Source organism: Mandrillus leucophaeus, unplaced genomic scaffold (genome assembly GCF_000951045.1).
Source record: "Mandrillus leucophaeus isolate KB7577 unplaced genomic scaffold, Mleu.le_1.0 Scaffold65, whole genome shotgun sequence".
Classification (NCBI taxonomy): domain Eukaryota; kingdom Metazoa; phylum Chordata; class Mammalia; order Primates; family Cercopithecidae; genus Mandrillus; species Mandrillus leucophaeus.
The window spans coordinates 3212611-3218199 of record NW_012107030.1 but is presented as its reverse complement, the minus strand read 5'-3'; positions in this window follow the sequence as shown (position 1 = coordinate 3218199).

Sequence of the window (5589 nt, the reverse complement as noted above, 5' to 3'; positions counted from 1 at the left end):
CTCCTGACCTCATGATCCACCTGCCTCGGCCTCCCAAAGTGCTGGGATTACAGGCATGAGCCACTGTGCCCAGGTGATTTTTTATTTTTTTGATACCACAGCTCTACCCCTTTTCCCCTTGTGAAAGACATAAGCTTCTGACTCCATCCAGGTTGATCCAGTACTGTTTCCTGAACACTCCTGAGTGTGTGTGTGTGCGGTTTTTTTTTCATGTGTTGGATGCCCTGCATCCTCAAATCCAGCTTCTAAAACATATGTCAAAGCTCAGCCCCAGGCCTGCCTCTCCAAGGTGCTTTGTCCAGGGGTTTGCCTTCTCTGAATTTACATAGCACTTGTTTAGTCCCGAGCCTGTGATGTAGGCGTTCTGTTCTCCTGCATCAGAGGGTTGCTGGCAAAAATCACCAGGTAGAGCTGGACCTTAAATATCTATTCTACCATAGGCCAAACATTAAAAATCCATTTGGGACTGGATGTGGTGGCACATGCCTGTAATCCCAGCTACTCTGGAGGCTGAGGTGGGAGAATCGCTTGAACCTGGGAGGTGCAGGTTGTGGTGAGTAGAGATCATGCCACTGTACTCCAGCCTGGGCGACAGAGGGAGATTCTGTCTTTAAAAAAAAAATCCATTTGGGTTTTAGCACCTCTTTAAAAAAGCAGGTGTAGGCCAGACACGGTGGCTCATGGCTGTCATCCCAGCAGTTTGGGAGGCTGAGACAGGCAGATCACTTGAGGTCAGGAGTTCCAGACCAGCCTGGTGGTCTTGAGCCTGGCCAACATGATGGAACCCCGCCTCTACTAAAAATACAAAAATCAGCTAGGCATGGTAGCTGGGATTACAGGTGGGGGGCGCCTGTAATCCCAGCTACTCGGGAGGCTGAGGCAGGGGGATTGCTTGAACCTGGGAGGTAGAGGTTGCAGTGAGCAGAGATTGCACCACTGCACTCCAGCCTGGGCGACACAGCCAGGCTCTGTCTCAAAACAAACAAACAAACAAAAACAGATGTGTGTTGGGGGTAGCTAAAGGTGCCAAAGGGGTCTGGGTATATTCAGTGTGGGAGATGGCATTGGTCTGTATTCCTGGCTGGGGAAAAGAAAGATGGTATAGACCTTTCCTATACCAGGTGATTATACAGAGTTCATAGTTTTGCCAAGGGTTCCAAAGACAGGTGTCAGCGGTGATGACAAGTCATCTCTGCTTCCTCTAACTCTAGTGCTCTTGGTCACCAATGCTGGAGGCCTGGCATTTTATAATTTAATTCCTCATGTGGGGATGTTTGGTCTCTCCAGTGAGACAGGTGTCTGTCTTAATGTGTCCCATAACCCCTATTGCACTAGACATTTGCCTCTGCACCGGGCAGTTGCCTGAGAGGTCATTGGGGAGTGAGTGAGTTGGGAACCCCTGGAGAACTTTTGTTTCCTGGAGCCTACCAGAGAAGCCTACCGAAGGCTCTGCCCTGCCGGAGGCGACTGATAACAGCTGTACATCTGCTGCTGCAGCCTCTGCCTCCACCAGCATCATCTTTTGCAAGGGAAACTGCAGTCTTCTCCATTGGTCTCCCTCCTTTCAATGCATTCTCCACACAGCACTCAAGTGATCCTTTTGAAAAAAATAGGAATCAGGCTATGCCACTGTTTTCTTAATGTCTTCTGTGGCCTCCCATAGCATTCAGAATGAAATCCAAACTCCTTGCTGTGGTCTACACAACCCTGCAGGATATGGCCTATTGCCTTAGTTTCTTCTCCTTTTCTCCACTCTGATTTAGCCTCCTGGGTTTTTATTTCCCAGTTCATCAAATATACAAAGCTCTTTCCCACCCCAAAGCCTTTGCCCTTGTTCTTTCTGCTTTCCTTTCCCAGAGCTGGGCTGTTCTCATCTATCAAGTCACTGCTCAGCGGTCACCTTCCTCATCTCCTATGGAAAGTGGATTCCCCTTATTCCCCTTGTTACTCTCTATTTCATCACTGGTTATTTCTTTCACAGTGCTAATTATAAACTGACGTGGTTTGGCTCTGTGTCCCCACCCAAATCTCATCTCAAACTGTAATTCTCACATGTCAAGGGAGGAACCTGGTAGGAGGTGATTGGATCATAGGGGTGGTTTCCTCCTTGCTGTTCTCGTGATAGTGAGGGACTTCTCATGAGATCTGATGGTTTTAAAAGTGGCAGTTTCCCAATTAGCTGGGCATGGTGGTGCACGCCTGTAATCCCAGCTGCTGGGGAGGCTGAGACAGGAGAATCGCTTGAACCTCGGAGGCGGAGGTTACGGTTAGAGAAGATCGTGCTGTTGCACTCCAGCCTGGGCAACAAGAACGAAACTCCGTCTCAAAGAAGAAAAAAAAAGTGGCATTTTCCCCTGAGCTCTCTCTTTCTCCTGCTTTGCCATAGTAAGATGTGTCTGCTTTCCCTTCAACACATCTGAAGTGCTGAAGTGGGCCAGTGGCTCACGCCTGTAACTCCAGCACTTTGAGGGGCTGAAGCAGGAGCTTCACTTGAGTTCAGCAGTTTGAGACAAGCCCGGGCAACATGGTGAGACTCTGTCTTTACAAAAAAATAAAAAATTAGTTGGGTGTGGTGGTACACATCTGTTGTCCCAGCTACTGAGGTGAATGAGATGGGAGGATCAATCATTACAATCTGCCATGATTGTAAGCTTCCCCAGCCATGCGGAACTGTGAGTCAGTTAAACTTTTTTGTTTGTAAATTACCCAGTCTCAGGTAGTGTCTTCATAGCAGTGTGAAAATGGACACATACATAAGCTCTATCTATTTTGTTTGCTTGCTTGTTTGTGTCAGTCTCCCCAACTAAAATCTAAGCTCCACCAGTCTCCTGTTGTCCATTGTACCTCTAGGTCCCAGCACAGTACCTGGTGCATCCAGTAGGCATCATAGTAACCGGTGAAAGGCATGCCAGGTGCTATTCAGCCTAGGCCGCTGGACCCTGTAGCATGCCTCTTTGTGAAAACCCAAAGCCAGGCAGAATTACCACAGCTGTACCTGTGACCCAGTGCGGCTCAGCTCCCAACCATCCAGTCTACAGTCACAATTTCAACTGACCCCAGCAGCCAAAAGGAGTGGAAATGCAGAGCTAGCAACAGTTTACCTCCATAAATTCGACTCCCTGTTGCTCCTGGTATTAACTCTGGTTTCATGCACTTCCACTTCAATTAAAACTTGGCGCATTTCAAAATACCTCTGCACAGCAGGACACTGATTGAATTCGAGGTGCTGGGAAGCCAGTTGGAAAATACAATAGTGAAATCACTGGTCCCTTTATATTGTAGTTAAGAGCTTGAACAAACAACTATTACACCTCCTTTAATGTTCCATTCTGCTCCAAATGAATCTGGAATAAGTATAGTAACTTATACTGCTTTTAACCTGCCCCATTAGATTTGTCCATTTTGGCCCACGGTGCTTTTGATTCGAGGTTCCAGTCTGTCTCTCAGCAGTGCTGTTTGTACATAACGTAGGTCCAGTTTGTAACATTTGTAAATTTTGAAAATGTGTTTGAGTTATTCAAACGGTTGTTTGCCTGTATTTTCAACTATAAAACTTTGAGCAAATATGTAATTATGTATTTTAAATGTTCCCCTTTGGTCATATAAATTACGGTATATCCATTCAACAAAATACTGCCCAGTTATTTTAAGAGTGTGGGGAATTAATAGGCATTAACATGCTCAAGATTATTGTTAAGTGAAAACGGCAAGTTACAGAGCATTAAGTATAACATCTCGCTGTGTATGAGTGTTCTGTGCAAATGTGTTTCTTGTAAACATGGGTTATTTTTGGAAAGAGACTCTAAGTCATCTCTGGATGTACAATCGGTATAATGGTAATCACTAACATATATCAGATGTTTGTTCTGTGCCAGGCATTGCACCAAGTGCCTTTCCTACCCTCCATTTAATCTACATAATAACCCTAAGAGGAAGGTATTACTATTATCTTCCATTTATAGATTAGGAAACTGAGGCCAGGAGAAGTCAAGTGACTCACTTTCCGCATTCTATACTATTCGTGGTGGGTTTTTCTTTTTTAAATGAATCTGCATTACTTCTAAAATAAAAATAACACTATTAAATATTTTAAAATCTTCCCTTCTTCTGGAATTTTGAAACCAAGAGAGGCAATAGAAGTGTTCAGTGCCAAGTTCTATTGTGGCGGCAAATGAAAACCCAGGTTGTGCTAGGTGCAGTGGGCCAGTGGCTCACGCCTATAACCCCAGCACTTTGGGAGGCTGAAGCAGGAGCTTCACTTGAGTTCAGCAGTTTGAGACAAGCCTGGGCAACATGGTGAGACTCTGTCTTTACAAAAAATGAAAAATTAGTTGGATGTGGTGGCATATACCTGTTGTCCCAGCTACTGAGGTGAATGAGATGGGAGGATCACTTGAGCCTGGGAGATGGAGGCTGCGGCAAGTTGTGATAATACCACTGCATTCCAGCCTGGGCAACAGAGCAAGATCCTGTCTCACAAAAAAAAAAAAAAAAAAAAGAAGAAGAAGAAACTCAAGTTGTGTCACTTCTAGGCAGGCGCCCTTTTTCTCACAGTTTGGTGTTGAGAGGTGGTTGAGAAGCCTCATAGGCAGAGCTCAGTAGAAGCAGGAGTAGGAAAGGTCAAGTTGGAGGCCCTCAGGTACTGCTGCCTCTGGTTTTCTGAGTGTAATTATGGATGGGCTGACCCCACTGTCCACCATGGTGACACTAAGGGGAGCCTCCAAACTGAAGGGCAACACTGACCGCCAAGTAACCGGAAAAATCAAGGTCAGTTGTTAGCTGCAACCTTTTATCCAACAGCATCTGGAGGCATCTGGATAAAATCCATTAAAATACTCATTGTGATGCCAGACCTCATATGTACATTCATTTGACACCCACAACTACCCATAAGCTTGACTGTCCCCATTTAAACAGCAAGGAATTTGGCACTTTGTGAAATTAAGTGGTATAAGTCTCACAAACAACTGCAAGGTTAGGACTGACTTGAACTCAGGACTGTCTGGTGCTCCACTAATTCCCATGCTGGGGCGCTGGCGGAGGAGCTGATGGCAGCCAGATGTCACAGTTTTTGCATGTCGCACCCTCCCTTATTAAGCATCCTTCACCCAAACTGTGTGATATGACTTGACTGTGTCCCCATTCAAATCTCAACTTCAACTGTACCTCCCAGAATTCCCATGTGTTGTGGGAGAGACCCAGGGGGAGGTAATTGAATCATGGAGGCTTGTCTTTTCCGTGCTGTTCTCATGACAGTGAATAAGTCTCACGAGATCTGATGGTTTGATCAGCGGTTTCCGCATTTGCTTCTTCCTCATTCTGTCTTGCTGCTGCCATGTAAGAAGTGCCCTTCGCCCTCCGCCATGATTATGAGACCAGCCCAGCCATGTGAAACTGTAAGTCAAATTAAACCCCCTTTTCTTCCCAGTCTCAGGTATGTTTTTATCAATCGTGTAAAAAAGGAATAATATACTGTGCAACATATAAAAAATGAACAGCCTGTAATCCCAGCACTTTGGGAGGCCGAGACGGGCGGATCACGAGGTCAGGAGATCGAGACCATCCTGGCTAACACGGTGAAACCCCGTC